We start from the raw sequence: 25970 nt of genomic DNA, 5'->3' as shown, positions 1-25970 counted from the left end.
CCAGCCTAGCTAATTCCTCTCTAAAATGATTTCCATGTGCATTAGGTGCATCTCTAATTGGATTCTGGAGTGCCTTATAAGCCCCTAGTATATGGTATACTATGCACCTAGGGCATAGGTACCTCAGAGGCCTACCAGGGGCTGAAGAATGTATTATGCCACCCCTGGGAAGCACTCCAAAATGACACCACAGGTCTGCTACTGCAGCCTGGGTAAGGTGGTGCATGCACCCCTTACTGTGGTATAGGCTACCTATATCCGTACCATTGCACACACATATAAAACCTATAAGTCACTCCTATGACAGGCCTTAACAATCCTAAAGGCAGAGTGCTTGGTTTTTATGTGAGAGGGTGCCCCTGCATGAGAAGAGCCCCTCTGCAGCATTCGGAGTACCTACTCTGATGCTGTTTGTGGTGCAGCCTTACCATATACTCTTAAATGCATTATGACCTCGCGATAAATGCTAACTTTGGATTGGCTGCACGGAAACATGTTGTGTTTGGTGTCAAACACTTTGGAATACTACCCCCCACCAGTTCTTGAGCCAGAGGTAGCATTCCACCCTTCTAGAGGGAGAGACAAGTGCACACTGGTCTACCCGGTAAAGACTTTCTAAAGCTTTGGCATCATGGATGCCACTGCCACAGACACGGGTCTGGCCTCCTGCTGCTGACCGAAACCCCGGCAGGGGAGGCCTGGACAATAGGTTTCCTGTCACAGGGAGGTGTAACCACCTCCCCAGACAGGCAGCTGTGTATTGGGGCTGGGTGGGAGCATTCTCTTGTGCTTTGAAGTCTTGCACTGGGGGCACACTTGGTGTCCCTGTGCATAATCCAGTTCAAACCGGTTGCAGGGGCTACCTGCCCCTGCTCTGGCGTGAAACTGGACAAAGGAAATGGGTGTAACCACCCCTCTTTCCAAACCCTCCCATAGGTGGGTCCCCAGAGTGTGTCCAACCCCCTATCTTAGTATAAGTATAGGAACCCAGTCCTTGAGACTTTGGATAACCCTGGACGATACTCTGCAACATATATCCTGGACCTTCGACTTTCTATTTCGACTAGAAGGCTGAAAAAATCTCCCTTGGGGTCAAGGAGTGACTCCCCTGCTTGGCAGGCACCAAAGAAGCAACTGTCCGGTCTGCAACTCTGAAGCTCCCACCGGATGCCGAAGTCTTTGCATCACCAGAGGTAGATTTCCAGATTTCCCTGAGGCTACCCTGAGTCCACAGCAAAGCTGAGGCCCATGACTATCGTGGGTGACGTGGAACCGTGACCCCTGGACACCGTGATCTTTTGCCGGTACATCCTCTTCCTGGTCTTCCTCGAGGTTGTGCTTTAGGCTTCGAGTAGGCCCAGCCTGGACCACCATCTGCACCAAGGATCTCTAGCCTGCACTCCACAAGTGACCCGTGGGGCAGTATCCAGTGCGACTGCTTGAGACTCCTTCATGATCGCTAGCCAGTTGGCTAGTGGATCCCCACGAAGGCGACTCCCTTTCTACTTTGGCTTTTGTGGTTGCGCCAGACGTGTCCTGACTTACCCTTGCTGGGTGAGTCCCCCAGACCTTGCTGGTCTGCACCGACTTCTTTCTTCTATTTCCACTTCACTTTCCGTTGCCAAGGCTTGTTGGGTCCATTCTGGTCGTCGACACCGCAGCACTTGACCGACTTCGTGGGCAGCTCGAATCCAGCTCCTGGTTGTCATTGACGCCTCCTGGACCTCGTGGCTGCAGAGTCAAGACACCCGTCAACTCACCTGAAGCACCCAACATCTGTGGGCATTGGACTATCGTGCCCTTGGTCACTGGTAAGTGACCCAGACTCTGTCCCCTTTGCTTTCAGGTTCCTTCCATCCTCGATCCGGGCTTGGATCTCTTCGGACTCTTCTCCTCTTCACGGCAGCAGCACTTCTTGGTCAGCTTCCATTGAAAACGACGCCGCGACCCGACACCATTTGTCACCTATGCACCCGGTTTCCCTGGGTGAGGTAACTCGAGTACTCCGGTGCTCCCGTGGGTGTTGGCCCTAGACACCTCTAAGTCCAAAAGGGTTTGCTTGTAGTCGTCCTCCAAGTGTCCTTAAACTCTTAATTTCCAACCGCGACTTTCCCCATGGAAGTTAACGGCGACTCGCAGCTGTGTTCTTACACTGCCCGCGTCCCCCGTGGGTCCCCTGTGTCACTGCATTGGGTAGTTCCTTGTGGTCCAAGCACTTCTACAGGCTCTAGGCCTTGTGTCTAGTTCAGTCATGGTTCTTATACCACTTTATTGTTATATGGTTTGGTACGCCCCTAGGGCCCAAAAGTGTATTTGTGCTTTTACTGTTGAATACTGAATTGTAACTTAAGTACTTCGAACTCTAGCCTCATAAAGAGACTAGAGGGATGTGTTTTATCTTAAATACATATATTTTAAATATATACCTAGTGTGGTTGTCCTTTCACTTGATCATTCAAGAGATTATAGACTGGTAAAACAAGCTGCTTTACATTCCTTCAAGACTTAGCCTGAAGGCTGCTCTCCATAGCTACCCCTAGGATAGCTTTCAATAAAGGTTGTCTTTAACCTATAAACAATAAGGGGTTGTTTGGACTGATGCAAGGTACCCTCTATAACTAGTGGACAGCATATATCAGGCCAACTTCTCACACAGAACACAACCGTCAGACTCGTCCTCGACATCCCATGGCACAAACACATCAGCTCACACATACATAGGCTCCACTGTCTCCCTGTAGAGAAAAGAGTCACCTTCAAAATCCTAACCCACGCCTGCAAATGCCTGCACAACATCAGACCCGAATACGTCAACGACAGAATCAACTTCCACGTACCCAAAAGAAACCTCCGATCTTCCAACCTCGCACTGGCTGAAACCCCGCGTATCCACTGAGCCAGAGCAGGCGGAAGATCTTTCTCCCACATCGCGGCCAAAACATGGAACGAACTCCCGGTAGACATCAGGCACGCCCCCTCCCTGAACACCTTCAGAAAGACTCTCAAGACCTGGCTCTTCAGCTGAATGGATCTACTGGCCCCTCTTCCCTAGCGCCTTGAGACCATCTCGGGTGAGTAACGCGCTGTACAAATCCTGATTGAATGATTGATTTAATCAACCTCTGAAAAACAGCTGCAACACTAGCAAGACCAAATGGCATGTGGCAATACCTGAATACACCTTCTGGTGTAATGAAAGCGGTAAGATTTTTAGATTCTCATCCAAAACAACCTGGTGGTAAGCGCTGGACAAATCAATACAAGAAAACACTTGGGCTCCAGCTAATGTGGACACCATCTCATGCAGGTTGGGTAGTGGATGGGAATCTACCCAAATTACATTATTTAAACTGCATAAATCTACACATAACCAGGGTTCACTAGATGATTTAACCAAAATCCACGGTGATGATTCTATAGGTTCTATGATATTTTTATCACATAAATCCTTAAGCTTATCTTTGAGTTTGCTTCTGTAAGAAATAGGAACATTTCTTACCCTGTGACAGACAGGTACAGAATTGTCTTGAAGTCTAAAAGTGTGTTTAAAACCCTGATATTCTCCTAGTAAAAACGAAGTCAACTCCAATCAGGAATAAATGTAGACAGTGAGAGAGAGAGACAAAAAAGATAATAATCCACTAATTAGCTCGTAACCCATCTTCGTCGCCAGTGTTCAAAAAAGTTACAGTTGATAATCTTCAGAAATAAGATGCAGGGAACAGCAATTTGTAGAATTCCGTCTTTATTGGGAAAGACGTCTGTTCAGATACAAGTCCAAGTCTGTAATGCCCAACTCCCACTACATACCAGAGCTCCTACCCACAACACATTTGGACATCAACACAATAAATCACGAGGAAGCCACGAGCATCGACAAGAGTGGCATGCTCTTGACAACCTTGCGGAACACATACTGACAGGAAAGGAGCGTGCACCAGACACAGTCCTAACGGTAGGGTCAGTTAGTTGAAATTTACTGTTGCAATGTTATATTCTGGCCTATTTTATTAAATGTTGTTTCTTCTTTTAACTAGTAACCAACAATAATTCTAAATAGGCAGCAGGGAAGGGTATATATGATGAGCACGCCCTTCCTCCAATAAGGATGTTAGGCTCCGTCATTGGCTACAATAACAGCGTTTTTTCGAGGCAGCATTGATTTTAGGGGTGGGCGGAATTTGCGAAATTCACTTTCGCAAATTATCGCGAAAATGTTAAAAATCTCCGCAAACACGCAGAAATATCGCGAAGATGCGGATGTTTTTTTCCCGCCTGTTCGCAGTATTTTCTGCGTGGTCGCGGCACGCCAACTTACCCATGCGTTTGCTCGCGGGCGAGGCCATCTTATTTTCACTTGTCTCGCGGTGCATGATCGCGAGAAGAAAGACGTGATCGCGCGACGAATGACGTTACTGCGGGCGCGAACTATCGCGAGACAGCGCAAATGGCTACCAACAATCCAACATCTCGTGGAGAACGCGACCGGATCAGGAAAACTTGTCGGCGAACGCGGGGATTCAGGTAAGGTGATCGCACGCGGAAATTTTGACATTTTCGTGCTCTCCGCGGAACGCGAAAATGTCAAATAATCGCAATTTCCGTGAGCGGAATGGAATTTTAGCCCAGGCCTAATTGATTTGTTATGCTGTCGCCAGGCAGTGGCGTGCGTGACCCAGAATAATAAGAAAAAAGTGGCTTAACACCTTGGCTTATTCTCGGCTAACATTTTAATGATAATCAACATACTTTGTTCTGTATTTTGAGGGAGAGGCTAGAATTGTAACCTAGTAGAAGCTAGGGTAAGAACAACTCAAAACTACTGACCAAAGGACCTGGAAATATGAAGCTTCAGTGTCTTGGGAAGAACCAGAAGGCTGTCATGGGGATGTGTTAATTTCCATGGAGATCATAGGTGATCTACAAGGGTTGGAAAAGAAAAGTCCCCTGGATGGCAAGGGACGGTCACCCATGTCCTAAGAGCCCCATCTATAGATGCATGTTTATCCGGATTCCTGGTACTGAATTTTTAATATGGGTGAACACTGATTATGCGAGTTAGCCATGACCAAGGCATGTCTCATGGTAATGTAATCATGTTAGACCAGGAGAGGCGCGCCAAGCGCTGCCTTCATAATTTTTTAGGGCTACAGCCCGAACCTGGAATTAAGTGACACAGGCAAGGTGATGGCGACATACATATTTTGTGTTTAGTAGTGATCAGTAGAACAGGCCTGTTTACCTGTTTACGTCAAAGGCCTTTTTGATTCCAGGAAGAGTTTTTAGTCAGTGGGGCTTGGGCTCATTGTCATGGAGATGGTGGGTCTGATAATATAATGTTGACACTGTAAGACCAGGGAAAGATAAAAGAAGGGCAGTCTTAGGCTTTTGACCAATTATGTGGCATATTTAAGTGAAGGCAGGCAGCCAGGTGTAATCCCAGTTACATCCGTGCTGTGGATCAATCAAAATTCAAGCCACTACTGTTGTGTTGGACTGTCCCTGTGACAAAGGACAGGGCAGAGGAAAGGGAGCACCATCTGAATTTCAAAGGCCCAGACACTCAATCACACGTATATCTGGATTTGGACTATACCAGCGGGAGCATGAGTACCACCGTTTGTTCAATGGCACTGTTCATCAGTGGAGAATATTGCCAAGACTTCTAGCTGCAGGAACCAGGACCAAAAGCCAAGTTCTGCCAGTCTCCCTGCTGGGTGAGGGGCCAACTTCCAGGTAGTCAACACCACTTGCCCTGAGCCTGGAACACCAGCTTTCTCACTGCTCATCAAGACTAGTGGACCCTGTGAGGAGAAGGAGAGTGCTTGAAGGAAGTGAAGCCAGTGAATATCCTGTCAAGTGGAACCAGGTGAAGGAAGTTTGCTAGTGTGTCAGGAGGGGACCACCATGAAGAAAGGACCTTGATCTTGTGCAGAGCTATTCAGCACCCCCAGTATATCACACAACTGGTAAAACAGGGGTCTTTCGCCATTTATTTTTAGGGTAAAGGGAGAACACTACGCTATAGGATAGTGGCCATAATAACGCATAAAGATATTGGCTGGTCACTCTTATGTGGTGTACTTTATCATTGGTCAGTCCAACCCACTGTGTTACGATGATACTAAGATGGTGGTCTCAACCTCAATGAGGAGGGAGATAAGAAAATGAATATTCTGGTCATACATGAGGTTCAGTTAATCATAAAACAACCTAAGTGTAAACCCAAAGGCGTCCTTCATTGTCAGGTGTACTTGGTTGGATTAAAACATATGGATGCTACTAGGAGATTATTTCCCCATCATTACTTCAGAATATAACCGTCAACATGTTTCAGCCTCCAATTGGATCCCTCATAGGATGGTCTAGGGCCTTCGTCAGGGCAGTACAGGTACCCCTACTGTCAGTCATTCATGCACCTTCAAAGTGTATGCTGGTAAGAAAATAGTCTTAACTGTCAGTCCACCATCTTCACCCTATATTAGTCACGTTTTGGGCCTTTCAGACACATCATTCAGATACACTGAGGAGGAATCTTTCCTGTAGTCACACATTCATCTACGAAGGAGAGCAGAGGCTGTAGGTCAAGGAAACCTTGCTTTAGCGCACTAAATCTTAACGCCCAGCTTTACATATCTAATGAGATGCAAAGTGGGCGTTCTTGACCTAACATGACAGGAGAAATGTCGCTAAGCGACATTTCTCCTATCATCAAGCCCCACGCTATGAAGCATAGCGGCAAGAAAAGTAGCGATAACCCCTGTTATCGCTACTTTCCTTATGCCTGCTTCAGGACTGACTTAGCCATAATATCCTATGGAAGGTTTATATCATGGCTATGTTTATTGCTGGGTTTTCAGCGATAATCTCAGGTTAGGCAGTTAGCGCTAGGATTTTTATTGCTTTTGAGATAAGCGTTGCTAATAGCACGCTATCTCAGTGATAAAAATCCATGCTAGCCGGCGATAATCATCCTAGCCCTAAGTGTGCTTAGCGATAATTATCGCCGGTTGTTGCTGATATGCCCCCAAATTTTTTTTATTCTATTTCTTAACTATATCGTCTCTGTAGCCTATATCTTTTGCAGTAAATTTCAAGTTTTTTTTAACATTAAGTAAAATGCCCATCTTAATGGGTGGATGCAGTGCCTTGCCTGTCCTTGTGCTGCCCCCACCCAAGCTTGCTGGTCCTGCCCTCCTTGCCATCCATTGTCCAAGTCCATGCCCATGCTCCCTCATTTCAGCCCTGTATGGCCATTGCTCTGCCACTGCCCTTCATGCCTTCCCTGAACGGTTAACTTGCTGCCCCAGCCACCTCCTCCCTACCATCTTTTGTCTGAGTTCATGCACCAGCCCCCTCCCTCCTGCTCTACATGGTCCCAAGTGCTGCAACTTCTCTCCATTTAAGTTTAGTAACAATGGGGAAACCCAGTATCCCTCAGAACCTGGGCAATCGTATACAAAAGTAACAGTTGGTTCTGTCGGGTGAAAATTATTTCTTAAGCAATTGAACCAATCATTGGTTTACTCATAGGAAACAGTTAGTCATAAGCAACACACACAAAGACCATACGGGGTATTTAAGAATTTTATAAATTGCGTCATTTATAAATACCCAAATTATATTTGCAAGGCTGTCAAGGCACACAGTGAAATATAATATGTGACATGTGGTGCTCAGTGATACAATGATAGTGCGTAATATGTACAGAGTGGCTAAAAGAATTCAAGGAATTGGAAGGCCAGAAAAATAGATATTTAAGTAAATCTGCGAGACTGCGAACTGAATAAATAAGTCTTTTCGCAGAGTCTCTCGACTGGTCCAGGGGATATTGTCGACGTTTCAACCCAGGATCTGCACTTTTATCTAGTCAGTGCGGGTCTTCATCAGGACAGGGACAGGGAAGTGACAGCCTAAGGAGGCCTAGTTGGGCTTGCAGGGCGAAGTAACATTTATGACTCCTAGTTTCTGGTGAGGCAGCTGCCCTTATGGGAGCATAAGTTTCCTCCACAGTGTTTGGCTTCCTTTGTAAGGATTTCCAGTCTTGAGCAGTGGGGGCGATCACACTTCGTGGTTTCTCAGCGTCATGCCAGGCTCTTCTTGAATGAATCAGTGGAGGCTCCGGTTGTTTGGAAGCAAGCTCAGGCGTTAGTCCTGGCTCACCGGTTTGCATCGGACTAACGCCTGAACTTACTTCCAAACAACCGGAGGCTCCACTGATTCATTCAAGAAGAGCCTTGCATGACGCTGAGAAACCACAAAGTGTGATCGCCCCCACCTTCCAATTCCTTGAATCCTTTTAGCCACTCTGTACATATTATGACTATCACTGTATCACTGAGCACCACATTTCACCTTGTCACATATTATATTTCACTGTGTACCTTGACAGCCTTACAAATGTAATTTAGGTATTTATAAATGACGCAATTTATAAAATTCTTAAATACCCCGTATAGTCTTCGTGTGTGTTGCTTATGACTAACGACTTCTCTCCATTTAGCCTGATTTCCCTGCTCACTCCTCTGGCCCCGTTGGCCAATTCCATGTCCCATCATTGTCCTCCTGCTTAGCCTCTGTGTTTAGCTTGCTGCCCCTACCCTCCTTCAACCCCGGCCCTACGATGCCTGTGTTGCATGCCTGTGCTTCCTCCTTTTTGGACACCATATTCCATTGAACTGCCACTGCCCATCCTACCTTCTCTGAGTGTTCTGTTTAACTGGGACGGGCCTTTCCACCTGTCTAGCATGGTCAGATTGCTGCCGCCTATCTCTGCCACCTCCACCCGGCCTGTCAGAGTTCCATGCCCGTATCCCCTCCCTTCTGTTCTTCATGGTCGATTTTGCTGTCACTACTTTATGCCTTCCATGCTCTGTTGTGCTGCAACTGCTCGTCCTACCTGCCCCACGTGGTCTGTTGTGAAGCCCCTCCCTCTTGCCCATAATGGCCATTGTGCTGCCACTAACCCTCCCACTTGTGATGCATGATCTTCTATGTTGTCACAGCCCCACCTACATGCTCTGTGTGGCCAGCTTGCTGTCCCAGACCCTCCATGGTGTGTGTTGCTCCCAGTGCCCATACAACTTGCCCTCCATGGTCAGCTTGCTGCTCCTGCCACCTTGCTCCCTGCCTTCTGTTTTCCATATGCAGGCTCATCCCCTCCCTCATACCTTATTTGGTCCATTATCGTGCCCCTGCCCCCTCCCTCCTGCCATTCATGGCCTGATATGTTGCTACTGTCCCTCCAGTCTGTCTGGTGTGGTCAGCTTGCTGCCCCTGCCTCTTTCCCCTCTGCTCTCTTGTTCACATGCATGGACCTGTTCTCTCCCTATTTGTTTCCACAGTAAAATGTGCTGCACTGCCATCTTGCTTGCCCTATATGGTGTATTGTGCTGCTGCATCCTCTGTCACATGCCCTGTAAGGTCAGTTTGCTGCCCCTGCCTATCTCTCTCCCCCTCTCTGTTATCTGAATCCATATCCCTATACCATTCTCCTGACCTCCATGATCCAATGTACCATACATTTTCAACTTGTAAGAAAGAGATTTTGGGGAAATAAACAGGGGAATTGATTTTGCCCATTGACTTATATTGAAAAAGATTAGATTTTAGGCAGAAGAAAGGTAAAATAAAGCCCTATTGGGCTTAAGAACTTTGGGAGTCTCCTGCCCGAATTGGGTCTGTTTGCCTGTATAGTTGTACTGCCAATTCCTCTTCCTTCTGCCATCATTAGGCGGTTATATTGCCACAGTCTCTCTTATCTATCTTGCCTGGTTGGTGTGTTGCACCTGCTCCCATTTATCCAGCCCGCCATGGTCTGTTGTGCTGTCACTATTCCCCCCACCTGCCTATCATGGTCAACTTTTTGCCTCTGCACCCTCTTCCCTGCCCTCAATTTTACGAGTCTGTGCCCCTGACCTCTGCCTCTTCACAGTATTTTGATGAACAACTAGATTACTAACATTCTACATTTATTACAAAAGTGTGGCACGTCTGACGTCATCTTGATGTAATCAAAATTATTAATCAAAACTGTAATACCTAAAGCATTTCCTTTTGAAATCATAAAAATGAGAGGGTCTTATTCCGATAGAAATTATGGTTAGTGCTTGAAAAAACTAAAATGAGAACATATTTTCTGAGTTCTCAAATAGCGACAACCACTTTTAAATTACTTGCTATCTTGATGTTTTTTTATCCAGTTGATTACTTGATTATATGTTTCACTTAGGGGTAAGAATATGGTGTTAAGGCCAGAGCTTCAGACTTTGCAACTGGGGAACCAGGTTCGAGTTTTGGCGTAAGCTTGACATCCAGTGATTCTGGGCATTAACTTTATCTACCCATGCCTAAAACCAAAAGGAAGGTGTCCTTATGTAATATCACTGATGCTAAAGCACTCCAATACCTTCCGGTCAAATCTGCGCTATATAAAACTGCAAACAAATAACAAAATTTGGGGGCAGATTTACAAGCCCCTTGCGAGACATTTACGCCGCCGTTGCGTCACTTCTGTGATGCATCGGCGGCGTAAACCATGCGCCATGTTGAGCCTTATTTACAACGTGACGCATCTAGGGAGATGCGTCATGTTGTAAAGCCCTGCGCTACATTAAACCTGCGTCAGGTTTAATGTATGCAGGGTGGGTGTTCCGTCGGAAAAAGCCTCGGAAAAGTGAGTCACTTTTCCGACGCTGCTGCGTCAAAACCCTGCGCCTGCTTGAAGCAGGCGTAAGGCATGACGCAGCATGTTCGGTATGGGCAGCCCCTGAGCATTGCTGGAGTTTCGTCGTGCTTGCAACATGACTCCAGCAAAGCGCCGCCCTTATGCCATCAGATACGTCATCTGTTTATCCTTGCGCCATGATGCTCTGCGTTGTAAATGCGGCGCATCTGTGGTGGCGCAAGGGTAAACTTGCGTGACGCATCTTTCCTGGAGCATCCCTGCTGATTTGCAGGGATGCGCCAGGAAACATAAATCTGCCCCTAAGTGTTTTGCATACCTCTGTCATTGGGCTATACTTGGGCTACATTTGGGTGATACTTGTGCTCTGGTGGCCATCTAGGGAGAATTTTGTGTTATGAAGCACCCTAATCTCATCATTAACTGCAGTATCCTCAGTAGAAAATGCTATCTGTTTTCCACTTCGATTTCATCAAGATGACATTCAGATGTGACACACTTTTGGCATGAATTCAGAATATTAGCACTCCAGTTGCTCATTAGAACACCATAGTAAAGCTGTTGATCACCTGGGAGTTAATTGGCATTCCACTGCTGGTGTTGAAAATGCAAATTTCCGTCTGCATGTCAGAATGTTTAAATGAAATAGAAGAGGAAGATTCACTTCAAATGTGTCCTAATTTTTCTTTCAACAGCACTAACCATAATCTCAGTGACAAAATGTACCCCCTAATTTTGTTCATTTCTAAATTAAATGTTTTAAGTTTTACCAGTTTAATTCAATCAAGATGGCTTCAGGTGTTTCACGCTTTTGTCATAAGTAAGACTGTTAACACTATAGTTGAGTTGTTCTTTAGAACAGTCCGGGAGGCTTAAGCAGGGCGCAAGGGAATCAACGGACACACAACTCCTGTCGGAATTACATGCTTTACTGATAATGTCAGACTACATTCTCATATGGCTGGGAAAGACAGTGTGCATTTACAAATAATATGCTCTTGTTTTAGCTTCTGGAGCATCTTCTATAACCTCTATGGGAAAATCATGAGAAAACAGTTTTCTCTCAGTCAGGATTTATGAATTCCCAGCAGAAGGCTTTATCACAAGGTAAAATCACCTTAGAACACAACACCATTCCTAAAATTAGTATAGTACCATCAATAAAAGATTTATATTGCAACTAAATTCTGCTATCACCCTTTATACATTCTCCTTTTTGCGACCCTAAAAACCTGCCAATCACTACAATGCATTTCAAATGGGACCATGCCTCTGAGTCCTGTAGGTGCTACCATCACATGTCGTCCATGTTGTGGCCAGAAAATAGAGGGGGGAGGGATTTTGGGACCACCATATATGTCCTTTAGAGTCTGGGAGTTCTCACCTTGCCCACTTACATTTTTCATACTTGTCTTCCATGTTTCTACTGAGCTATACTCATATGCAGGTTACTGTTACCAAGAATTGCTCAAGTGTCAGTGAACTGATTACAGCTACCATGAGGCCTTGTCACTCCAATTCCAAACCCAATCTTACCCTCCATTTGCCCACACTCACTTGTCTCCCATGTCACCACTGAAGTTCAGTACTCATGCAAGTTACCACCACTCAAGTGTTGCTCAGGTGACATTCAACTACCAGGAGGCCTTGTCACTCCAACTATAACCAAGATGCTATAGTGGATGTGATACACTCACATGATTGCACACGTCCCAGGATGTGTTGTGATGAAAAAGAAACATCTGTATGAATGTGTCAGTGCAGTCACACACACCTTAGCTGCTGCAACTCTCTATTAGACCCTCACACATCACCCTCATGAAAAGGCAACAACAGTCTGTGGGAGTACATAGAATCAGTGTGAGTACAATTTCAAGGGCACAATGTAAACACTCTCTGCACGATAGCCATGCCTCAGTCAGCGGGAAAGGCTGGGGCCCTGGGGCACAGTACAGTTTTGGGCATGCCTGACAGACTCCATGTGCACTGGACCTGGGAAATTAAGTATATCAGGGACAACCAATAGCAGAACCAAGTGACATGCATGTGTAGACAATGGGTAAATGCAACTTAGGAAAGCAAACACAACCCTAACAACATGCTGGACACATCTAGATAAAGTAGCTGTAAAGGTTAACATTGCAAAACAGACACATTTCCAGGTATAACTACACAAAGGGAGGATACCCTCCATATGTGGAGAAACAAATACCTAACTTCAAACCATCAAACACATACATAACCTATATCGTAGGGAGAAGTGTCACCTAAATGATATGGACAGTAGCCAGGACAAGCTGAAATGCTTACCACTTAATGTGCCACCAAATGCAATGGCTGCCCCATCAGGATGTCATCCACATAGACATCCATTCTACATTTCCCCTTGTACTGTCTAACTCCAGCACTGGCTCCAAGGGCACATCATACTAACCACAGTAACTGGATCAGCAATCAGGGATCAAACAAACACATCTGGACTCAACATCACTAACTAAACAAGAACATCAAATAGAAATGTAATGGCAGGACCAATGTCTTCCAAAAGAGGATAGGTTTTATTCAAACTCGAACAACCCATCAAGAGAAACAAAGGCCAAAGGCCAGTCCATATAAACAAGATGTGCTACAAAACAAGGCTGTGAGATGTAATTTGCCCTTACTGACACTACCAGGGAGCCTCGTCACAAAGGGGCATCTCTTGGGCACAACAGATAACTTGAAGATGGTACTTGAGAAGGAAGGGGCAGACGTTTCGGGATAGGATGGTTGATCCTTGAAAGGGGGCTTCTTGGGGATGGGGCTTTTTGGGGTAGGTTTAGGAGGTTTTTATCTTTTATTCTCTTTATGGCTAGGTTTAGAGGATGAGGAGGCTATTTTTCAGGGGTTGATTGAAAGTGGAAAAGATTGGTTTTAGTGTGGGAGGGGTTTTGGGGACTTTGGGGGCAGATTTCTGAGGGGCAAGGGCAAACAAGAGAGATGCACAGGGAAAACAGATATGGTGTTTGTGATGAAGTTCAGATTGGGTGGAAGACGTAGTGGAAGTGTGTGGAAAATCTTCTGTTTGCACTGCTTGTTGTGATTGTGGCTGTTGTGTGGGTGACTGTGAGCATATGCATATTTTAGGTGGGAGTGTTGTAAATGAGCTGGGTGTTGTGGAGGGCTGTTGCTGTGACATCTTCAGGTATGGGTGTGTCTGTGGAGGGGTCTGTGGTTGTTGCTGTGATGTCTGCAGGTATGGGTCTGTCTGCGGAGGGGGCAATATGCGTTGCTGTGCTGCCTGGGGGTATGCTGGGGGTGGTGAAAGAGTTGAGTGTCTGCTGTGTGCATGCATGTTTAAGGGACTTGGATGTCTTGGGTTTGTGTGTGATGGTATGGGCTGTTGAAGTGTGTGCATGCCTAGGTGTGTATGTGCTTTGGACAGGATTGGAAAAAGGTAATGTGGATGGGGAAGGGCAGGAGGAAGCTTGGAAGGTTGGAATGGGTGGAGGGCTGCCATTAGGGAGGAGGCCAGAGCCTGAAAAGATCTCTGTAGGCCAGAAGTGCCGGTGTTAATGCCTTCTAAGAAGGCAATCATCTGGGTGCTCATCCCCTGGATGGCATTCAGCACTGCAGTCTGACCCACAGAGATTCTCCTCAGGAGGTCAATAGCCTCCTCACTCAGGGCAGCAGGGCTAACAGGGGCAGAGGCTGATGTGCCTGCAGCAAAGGAGAGTACTCCCCTCTTAGCGGAGCGGGAACAACCAACTTGTGGGGGGACAACCGGGAGGGTAAAAATTGAACTTGTGGTGGTGGACAAGGATGAAGGTGGAATTGATCCTGTTGGGTCTGCCACCGCATCGTAGTGTCCATCGGAGGATGAATCAGATGACAATGAGATGTGGATGTTGTCCTCTGGGGCACTCCTCACACCCTTCTGGTCACTGGGTCATTCCGTGTCTGACATCTCACATCTGGACCCACTGTGTCTCCATTTACGTTGGCCCCTTCTCCTTCAGTTGCCCTGGATGTGTCTGAAATGAAATGGAATATAATAATACATCTTTATTGCATGATTAATTAAAATGATTGCAATCAAACATCTTTACATTACGCAATATCTAAAAACTGTACCACAAGTATCATTTAAAAATTACCAGTACAATCATATTTATGTCACAAAAGCGGACCAATTCACCATACATTGTGCATTTAAAAATAGAATATAAAATAAATCAAACATGGGCTTAATCATGCATAGCTAATTACATTGGTAGCACATATAAAAATATATCAACAAATACTATAGCAAGAAATTGCACATATTGCAGCTTAAAGTGCCAATGTGTAATAATTACTAATTAACTACATATAAAGAGAAGGAGAATATGCAATAAAAATACATCATTAGTTACTATAACAAAATATTGCACATATTGCATTTTAAAGTGCCAACGTGCCATCATTAATAATTTCATTGTATAGAAACAATAATAAAGTGCATCAATAATTACTGTAAAAGGGCTTATATTGTTCCTGATCTATTTTACTCCCTAGCAGAAAATGAAATATATCTATAAAAAGCTCATTGGTTCAAGGGAAATAAATACGATACATCTCAGAATTAGTATATCACACATTTAGATTTTTTATCAGTTGGCATAACAACGGGATCGATTCACCAGATAGTGACCTGATTAGTGCCTAGCGAGCTGATCTAACCACAATCCTCAAAAATAGTGGTTTCAAAAAGATACGTCAAGTGTTAATCAACTTAGGGCACACACGTTATATGTACCAATGTCTCTTGAGGCCAACGCATAGTCTACAATTGGAATCTGGCCACTGCTGAATCCATGAATACGTGCCCTCTTTTGTAGGATTTATTCCCATTCATAATTTCAAGAAAGTATTTTTTATTTTTGCTGAAAAATAAGCAGTTAAATATGCTTGGGTGCGTAAAGATTGATATGAATTCATCACGTACCATGCATACTTTTTCCCTGCTAATGTATTTTTATCCAATTTGAGAGATTCAGCTTTGATCAGTGTTTTTAAAATGAACTTATAGTTGGGCATTTTCAAGTCTTGGAGACTACTTGCAGACCAATGTCCCTTAGGGAGGTTTTTAGGTTTAAAGGTGTGAAATCTGCTGATTGTTTTCCACTATCCCTCAGCTCTTTCCTGAGAGGTACAGTGTCCTCGCAAACATCCTGGGCTGTAGATAAACACATGTTATTCAAAACAGGCGATGTCAGAGGCAAGTCAACATCACAGTTACCTTCACAATGGGCACCACCTTTCTGTTTGAAAGAGTGCCCCCCCAACAGAGGGTTGATTGTGGGTTCGCCCCACTGCACTCAATGCGCCCCCCGGACTTGTAATCGGATTAAATATGGCTGGCAAGTCCTCAAGGGCTCTTTCATTTGCCTGCAAGATATCCTTTTGGGAGCGGGTTTTAGTTTTCCTTACTGTTTTGCGCCTTTTTTGTAGTTGTTCCTGAAATAAAAGTTGTACTTGGCCCGCATACGACCTGACCTCATGATGGGAGCCACAAGGGTAGCACAAAGATAGCACTGAGAGGCTTATATCAGAGCAACAAACAGATGCAAATGAGTCTTTGATCCCCAGGCAAAGGCAAAGGCCAGGCAAACAGAACATAACAGGCCTGACCTTGTCCTGGTTCTGAAGAGTTGAATAACCAGGAATTTAGTCCCCCAATGGGCCCTGAACACAGCACAGTGGGCACTTCTGACCGATTAACGCACGCTCCTCAGTGCTCCTCAGCAGCGATTTCCTCTGAGCCACAACACACCAGAATCAGAGCCAACATTTACAGCAATACGGCACCAGTTCTGCGGCCCGCCAATGACCGCAAAAAAAAGTGGGCCTGCCAGATGTGTGTCTACTCAGTCAGCCGCCCACACGCCGCTGGAGACGCCGGTCTCAGAGCCTCAGGGCACGCCGGGCTCAGAGTACAATGCTCTACGCCCTCCTTGCAGCTTCACACTCATGCAGCTTCCGCCAGACCTTTAAGTAATTGGGATGCTGTGTAAGAAATGAGACCTCAAATGCCACACAGTAAGTCAATAGCAGCACTGAACGTGACAAGCATTGGCATGTCCAATAGGTGTCTCTGAGTGCTCTTGAAACAGAGAAGGGACATGGAATATGGGTTAATTGCAACAGAATTTTCACACATGTCCATCACAAATCAACCAAAAACATTGAAGAAGTCCACATTTCACACCACCTCCATAGGCTTCCAGGTTAGCATGAGCACATGCATGCATGATGCATAATCTGCAAACAGTTCGGTCCACTCATGTCAGACCCTCAGACTGACCGAAATACCTGGATGGAATTCGGTACATCCATCCTTATGTCCATAATATGATAGTTGATCAACTTGCATACTTTGGCACTTGGTGTATACCATTAAAAAGAGGTGAAACCAAATGATATTGATACAATTTTGAGATTTACTCAATGCTCACACGAGGCCCAGAGTCCAAAATATCTGCCTAGCCCTCATAACACATCATAATGTCATGAAGGTCAAATTGAACACCAATATCTGTTGTGGTAGACATGATGTCACATACAAATGCTCATAGTACACTGATGATGCTTTGGACTCCAAATTACATTATTTGACCACTTCCTGAAAAGTCTATTGAAATTTTTACACATGTATTTTAGCTATGTGTCACATTTCACAGATAACGTTCGCTGAAAACTTTAAGGTCCAAGCATTTGGGAGGTATATACTCTGAATCCACAAAGCACACGACTCCATATAGTCATATGAACATCCCCACATGCTTGTTATAGGTCATGACACCAGTCATAGATTTTATATCCACAAGACAATACACCTTTAAAGATTGTGGATGTCCCTGAACATCTATGACATGAAGATGTGGGATTACTAGCACCACAATGGGCAGGCACATCATACCACTCTTTGGTTTTACATACTCAGATTGCCTTGTAAGAATCAGTGTAGGCACTCACATGGGATCCCCACAGTTCTACACCTCACTCACTGATGCATGTCACCAGTCAGTGAATGAGTGTTTAGGAACACTATAGCAGATGAAACATCAACTGCCAAATGCACTGGTCAACATGTAGGCACTAATGCTGATGGAACCAGTGAAGTTTGCACTCTCATTTCACTGTATAACCAGTACTTACCAATGGGAATTGTTGTATAGACACTGTATGTACTGTGAACTCCATCATGTCACATGCAATAGGGCCACAATCACGTGAGAGTTAGTAGTGAGGGTACATCTCTCCTCACACAAGTATGACCGGTTGCCTGTTTGGTACAATTGTCACCCAGATGTACTGAGAACATGAAATGATTACTCACTTCACTCAGCCAGGTGTCTGCTCAAAAGGAGAAAGTTGGATGGTCAGGTCAGAAAGACAATAGACACAGCACAGCAGCATGCACCTACTACCTCACTGACACTAACAATGACTCATCTTGTGTGAAGCACATGGGCCTCCACTAATCTTGATTTGAGCATGACTGCCTGTAAAACACAAAGTTGGCAGAGTAAAATGTATGCCAGGACTCACCCCCTTGTCTCAGTTGTTGGGCCCTAAAATGTTGAAGTACTGGGTATTTTAGTCCCAGCGGTGCAGGGGCACACACCCTATGACTTCTGGGTTCACCCTGTTCCAGACCTACAGAAACACAGAGTCTTCTGGGTGAAGTCAAAGATTCGTTTATTGGCTGCAGACCAATTACAGGTATCCTAGAAGTACAACAGCGTGTATGTTCTCAGGAGACTGCTGAAAATCATAGGAACGGGTTTCTCCTTAAGTACAAAATATCATGCTCCAGGCACACATTCCTTGGTTTACGATATGGCCATATAAAGGTATACATTACAAACGAAAAAGCAGAGTCATGATGACCATCCCACATTCCAGTTCGGCCAGCCCACAATGATTTACACAGTAAGGTTCAGATCCCACATTTGATGTCAATAGACCCCCTAATAAACATGAGCATCTCCTGTTTTGGGAAACAAGTCATAAAGCAGGAACAAGCAGGTGTGAAAGAGATTAGCCGGGGGATTGTGTAGAATGAAAGGGTTTTATGATGGGTCAAGCCCTGATGCTAATCACAGGTGGACGGAGGAAGGGGAGCTCGTGAGACCGGTTTGACCCGGGGCAGCAGAGCCAGCTGCCTAGGTCACAGAGAAGTCAGAGGGAAAGCCCATGTACTGTGAGGCCCGTATTTATTCCATCATAGCCTATGTGAGGGCAATGACAAGATGGCCACTGCTTCCAAAATGGAACCCGCGTAGTGAGGCAGAATAACGTGTACACAGTGCATTCATAGCTAGAACGATATATAAAGCACTCGTACATGCCGCATTTACCATTTGCGGTTTGTTAATACCAAGATAGACAGGGGTAGGGCCCTGTCCCCTACGCGGTCCCGAATATTAAAGTACGACAGACCCTCCTTTTGCCCTTACATAGGCAATCACTATACTCATCTTAATCCGAGTCCAGGTCAATGTTCACAAAGTCATGGAGATGTTGCTGTAGCATCATCCTATTACTTAGTTCGTCCCTCGATACAGGTTTGCTTACACATAAGGTAGCACAGAGGCCACATACCGCAGGAGCACACTGTATGCACAGACAGAACAGGGAAAGAATGGCTAAGATCATTCCAATGACCATCAGAACTTTCCAACCCCAGGCAGATATCAATTCCCAGAACCACCCCACCAGTGACCAATCTCCCTTATCCACGTGTATGGATTCAGATATTTTATGGAGTTTGGAGATGGCTTGATACACTGTTGGAGCATTATCTGGTATGAAAATGCAGCAACTGGATTGGATGACCTTGCATACCCCACCGCGGTCTGCAAGAATAACGTCTAGAACCATGCGGTTCTGCAGAGTCATAAGGCGATCCGCTTGGAGCTCAGCTGTCAGATTACTAAGGGCACCAGCCGTTACATTGACAGTGGATTCAACCACACGAGTCAGCTGTCTCAGGTTCCTACTATTGACCATAGGTCCCCAAAACGGCAGGAAACCCAAGAAGAAGTCTCCCGCTTACTGACCGGCAGTATCTTCCTTACTAATCACACCTCTCACAACTCTGGTCTTGTGATAGTCAGAGGCGGCAGTAAATGTCGGCGGTAGCAAGTTCGCAATATAACATGTGCCCGAGAAATCAGGGGGCAGCCATGTATATGCTCGGTCATTACAGATGAAATATGTGCCCTTGGCAGCCAAAAACGCAGGGGAAAACTGTGACGGGAAGGTGTACGTTTCAGTACAGTCACTTCTTCCCAGTTGAGCTCTAGGATTCTGACCATTACCCTGTAAGCAGAACCGACCCATGTGGGGTACGACCCAGATTGGAGATGAGATTTTTCGCTGCCTTTCACCCAGACTAATACTATACCCCGTCGCGTTCCATCCTACGTAAGGTCTCAACTCTTCTTTGGGAATGGATGAGTATGCATCGATATCCCTACTCATATCAGCAACTCCTTTCATCAAAGCCTTATTATTGGTGATAGGTCTGATGGAACGCGGTTGGCGAGGGGAGTATGTATCTAGAGCATAGAGAAACATGGTTTGGAATGCCCATGACGATCCATTGTAACTGTACGGCAGCACCAGGTAGGGAATACCCTTGTTAATGGTATGTGGCATTAACCCACACACCCAGCAATTGGTCGTATTCATTACCAGTTGGTGCTGGTGCAAGAGCTGGATAAATGAGTTATTTACAAACTCTGATCGTCTGGTCTGTTCGTGCTCAGGCAAAGGGTGAAAAGAGTGAGAGGAGGCAGTAGAAAGAGGTATAGGCTGTTCAGTGGGTTCAATGGGCTTTTGAGCGGAGAAAAACACAAATCCTACAATAAACATTGTTATGCTACACAATGTAAAAAGGCACAAAAAGACAAAACATTTACTTTTTACAATTCTACACATCCTTGCGTTAAAGTTCATTTCCTCAATCGGTCTCTCCATCTTAAAAAACTCCATCCTCTACTCGGGCCGCTCGCGGTGGATGAGTTTCTTCTGCTAAGGAGTACGCCTGTCAGTCCAGGGAAACGCCCTAGACCAACCAGAACCGTTGACCTAGCGTCTTCGGCCTGTACCCCAAAGTCTTGGCACCGCGACCCTGCGGCAGAACCCGGATGGTGGTTCGAAAAACAAAAATCAAGAAAGTCCTTCAGATGGGAGAGCAAAAATGTCAAAAAGGAAATAGTAAGGAAATCTTTATTTGTCCATGGGCCTAGGTCTCAAATTATAACGGAGACGGCCAGGTGCTGTTTGGTCTTGAAACAAAAGTTCAGGCTCAGTGGTGTCCAGTCGATTTGATGGTGGCACAGTTTCTTGCAGAATATTGTCACTCTCTTGGTCTGAAACTGTGCCTTTTATGCGTGAGTCACTGAATGGTACAAAACGAGGTACAGTGTCTGTCTCAGAGTCGGCGATACCCTCCTTGACCCACTGGTCATATGGCAGAGGCAAGGGGACTACTTTACAGTGGGTACCATGGATCCAGTGCTTCTTCCCTTTCACTCGCACTGCTGATCTTGTCGAAAGAAGAACAAGATGAGGGCCGATCCAGCGAGGCTCGTCGTTGCTCTTGCGCTGGAAATTTCGGACTAGCACCCACGTACCAGGGTTGATAGGGTGTCCAGGAGGTTCAGAAGCTTGGGGAAGAGTATCATGTACCTGTTGGTGCAAAACACGCAGTTTAACAGTCAAATCATACAGGTAATCGAGCAGTACTGGATGCTCTATCTCACTGAACTTCATGGGCCTCGGTACACCCCATACATTGGCCGGACGGCCAAAGACAACCTCGTAAGGGCTAAGCCCCACTCGTGAGTGTATGGTCATTCTGGTGGACAGGAGTGCTAAAGGCAGAGCGTCAGGCCATTTAAGACCGGTGCTCGCCTGGATTTTGGCCAGCTTGAGCTTTAAGGCTCCATTGTAACGTTCTACTAATCCAGCTGATTGGGGGTGATTTGCAGCATGGAACTTCTGCTTTATCCCTAGCCCTTCACATACATTCTTCATCACTTTACCCACAAACTCACTTCCATTATCACACCACACCATTCTTGGCATCCCAAACCTAGGGAAAAACTCTTTCACAAGGGCTTTGGCTGTGGATAGGGCAGTGTTATCTTTCAGAGGATAAGCCTCTATCCATTTTGAGAAAGCACAAACAACCACCAGTACATATTTCAGGTTGTTGCACCTTTCCATGTGAATAAAGTCCAGCTGCAAAACTTCGAATGGACATGATGGGGGTGCAAAGTGACCAGCTGGAGTTGGGGTTCCCCTACCAGGGTTGTACTTCAAGCATACTATGCAATTCTTGACCACATTCTCTGCGCACTTGGGAATCCCAGCATTCTGCCATACTGGAGCCAACAACTTGCATATACCTTTCGTACTGATATGTGCCATTCCATGTGCCATAGTAACCACTGGAAGCACATATGCATCAGGCAACAACCATCGCCTATGTTCTGTCAGATCAATCCAACAACCATTCTCATCCAACTTACCCATACTTTCTCTCCACTTGCTTAACTCTTCCTCTGTGGCTTCAGCTTGAAGCGACTTCACACTCTCTATTGTGTTCTCACACATTCCCACATCATTAACCCATCTTGCGGGGCCTGCAACATACATTCTAGTCTTCACATTCTGTGCTGTTTCTCTCGCGGTCTCATCAGCAAACGCATTCCCACGTCCAACATCATCTGTGACTTTCCTGTGCGCACTGCATTTCATGATCGCAACTTGCAACGGTAGGGTCAGTGACTCAAGGAGATCATTCACCAACTTGCCATTCTGAATTTTAGCTCCATGCGACGTCAGGAACCCACGCTCCTTCCACAGTCGCCCAAAATTATGAGCCACGCCAAAGGCGTACTGGCTATCTGTGTATATATTTACTCTCATTCCTTCAGACAACACGCATGCTCTCGTGAGGGCGATTAATTCTGCTGCTTGGGCCGAATTATGTGGCACTCGTGCAGTTTCCACGACCGTGTGCAAAGTCGTGATAGCATATGCAGCAGTCGTGTCACCATTAGGGAGCTTGAAGCATGAACCATCTACCCATAAAGTGCCATCACACTCAGTCAGGGGAGTATCTTTTAGATCTACTCTCCCTTTCGTCTCTTCTTCTGTTCTGAACAGACAGTCATGTTGCTCAATCTCATCTGAGTCTGCTGGAATTGGCAACAATGTAGCTGGATTCAGCGTATTGCATCTTTTTATGTGTATGTGATTTGCTAACAGTGTAAGTTCATAACCTGATAATCGCGCACTAGTCAAGTGTTGTGTCTTGGTCCTATTTAATAATGTGTCTACAGCGTGTGGAACCATAACAATCAATGTATTGTCCATTACCAAACCAGCAGATTGTCGGATAGACATCGCTGCAGCAGCTGTCGCTCTCAGACAGCTTGGCAATGCCCTTGCTACAGGGTCCAAGGTGGATGAAAAATATGCGCATGGGCGCGGTCTGTCGCCAAAAGGCTGTGTTAACACTGACAACGCACATCCATCTTTCTCGTGAACATACAATGTAAAAGGCTTACTGTAGTCAGGGGTACCCAACACAGGTGCTGAACATAATGCATTACGCAATTCCACAAAACTTTTCTGGCACTCTTCAGACCATGGGATAGGATTCGGTGTGTCTTTGCATGTTAAGGCTAACAAAGGTTTTGCCAATAAAGAAAAACTAGGGATCCAATGCCTACAGTATGAAGTGATGCCCAAGAAAGCACGCACTTCTCTCTGTGTCTTTGGCACACTCAACTGTGCAATGGCTTGAATTCTTTCTGGGGTCAATTTCCTTCCCTCCTTCGATAAGAGATGACCTAAGTAGGTCACTTCTTGTCGACAATATTGCAGCTTAGAGAGAGACACTTTGTGATGGAAAGCAGATAAATGGCGCAACAGTGACAATGTGGCTTCTTTACAAATCTTCTCAGTATCCGCAGCGATCAGTAAATCGTCAACGTACTGAATGAGGATAGCGCCACTAGGTAAAACAAGTGCATCAAGCTGCGCTTTTAAAGCTTGACTATATATTGATGGACTTTCACAGTAGCCCTGGGGAGCGCGTTTGAAGCGGAAGCTTCGGCCTCCCAGACTAAAACCAAAAATGTCTCTGCTCTCTTCTGCAATTGGGATACTAAAGAAAGCATTCTTTAAATCAATCACTGAAAACCATGCAGCAGAGGCTGGAATCATCGTTAACAAGGCAGTTATATCGGGGACAACCGGAAACTTTGGCACAACAATCTTATTAACCTCTCTAAGATCAATCACAAATCTGTAAACAGGTGGCTGTGAAGGGTCCGTTCGTTTTAAGACAGGTAAAATCGGACTATTGCAAACGTTGCCTCTTGTCTCTTCAATCACACCCTTATTAATCAAGTCGCTGACAATGTCTAACAATGCTTTCTGCCCTTCATTAGAGATCTTGTACTGGGGAATACGTGGCAGTCTGACATTAGCTTTTAAAGTCACCACATATGGCGGTATCTCCAAGAGGCCCACATCATTGGGACCAGTAGCCCAAAGGGCATCCGGAAGGGATGACAATTCAGGTGGCATTGTATTTTTAGACAAGTACATTGGGGAAATCACTTTCTTGCCTAATGTGAGTTGTACTCCTGAAGGAGAACAATACAGTGTAGCGTGCAATCTTTTCAACAAATCTAATCCCAGCAAATTCTCACCACAACCTGTTGTCAGAATCAGGGGTGCTTTCAGCTCGCAAGGTCCAACAGAAAGTGACATGGGACTAGAAATCGGATTCCTAACTGGGGCGCCAGAAAAACCTACCGAAACATTTATATCGCCAGACAAAGGTGCGCCAGGGAGTTTTGAATGCATGATTGAACTCTTTGCAGCACCAGTGTCTAGCAGAAAAGGCTCCGTTACATTTGCTGTAGTTACCTCAACATACGGTCCACTCTGATCCACTGGCACTGAAACAACTCCCTCTCTCTGTCTATGGCTGTCCTAGTAATCATTACTTTCTGCATCACCGTCCTCTGCATAATAATCATTATTATAATACTGGGCCGTATTACTAATCGCGTTAGCTTGCTGATCAAAGCTATTGATGGTACTTTGAGGCGGCAGAGGACGCGCGTTCTGGGGAGCACTTCCACGCCCTCTGCCTCTAGGAGCTTGCTGACCACCCCTACCTCTTGCGCCATACGCATTACCGTTCCGCTGCATTAATTTAGGGCAACTATATTTATAATGACCTTCCTCTTTGCAGTATGAACATTGGTTGGGACCTACAGGGACACGTGGTTGATGATACCCGTTCATTTGCTGGTTGTTCTGAAACTGTTGGGGTTGGTGATAGACACCTTGGGGTTGTCTATAATTATTCTGACCTCCACGTGGCGGATAGGCCTGCTGTAAAAGAACCTTTGTCTTTAGTTCCTTCGTTTTCTTCTCTGTTCTATCTTTCTCGTCTTTATCTCTATTTTCATAATACTGTGCAGTAGCCAGTATTTGCGCTGAAGAAGAAACAGCCCAAGAACTTTCTGAATCTTTTAACTTTTTACACAGGTCAGGAAGTAAATTCTGCACAAACTTATCCACAAACAGCCGTTGGCCACCCTCAGTACTCATATCCTGCCCACTGTGATCAATAAACGTTTCTTCAAACCTAGTAAAGAAGTCTGACACTGTCTCGTCTTTCTTCTGCTTGCATGCAGATAACTTGTCCCAATTTACGCGCATCGCAGGCATTATTGTCTTCATATACGTGATGATTCTACCAGGCAGTTCAGCTACTAAAGGTTCTGGTTTCGCACCACCAGTTTGTCTAGCATCAGCAGCAACAATGTTAGCCCATGTATCCCCTAGTTCTGCATTGTGATCTACATTACGAATTGACCCCCATAGGGGCTGTGGAACAACATTACCAAACAACATGTCTATGTCGGCCAGATTCATAATGCATGACCCTGCCGTCTGTGACAACTCTTTATAATAACCTGCTGGGTTCTTACGGGGATCAGGCAAGGACTGCTTAAGCGCTAACACCTCAGAGCGCTTCCATGGAACATGCACCCAAACACGCTGGAAATGCGCTGCCACAGCGGGGTTACCACCGGCAGCTGCAACCGCTTCCTTCCATACCGGGGGAACTTCTCTCATAGGGTATTGTCGCGCTTTTACCTTTTTCCCCACAAGGACATCTTGTTCAAACAATGACTGTTGACAATCATCATTCCTG

The sequence above is a fragment of the Triturus cristatus genome, chromosome 3_1, assembly GCF_964204655.1.
Source record: "Triturus cristatus chromosome 3_1, aTriCri1.1, whole genome shotgun sequence".
Lineage (NCBI taxonomy): Eukaryota > Metazoa > Chordata > Amphibia > Caudata > Salamandridae > Triturus > Triturus cristatus.
The sequence above is the reverse complement of the archived record's forward strand: the minus strand, read 5'-3'. Positions refer to the sequence as shown.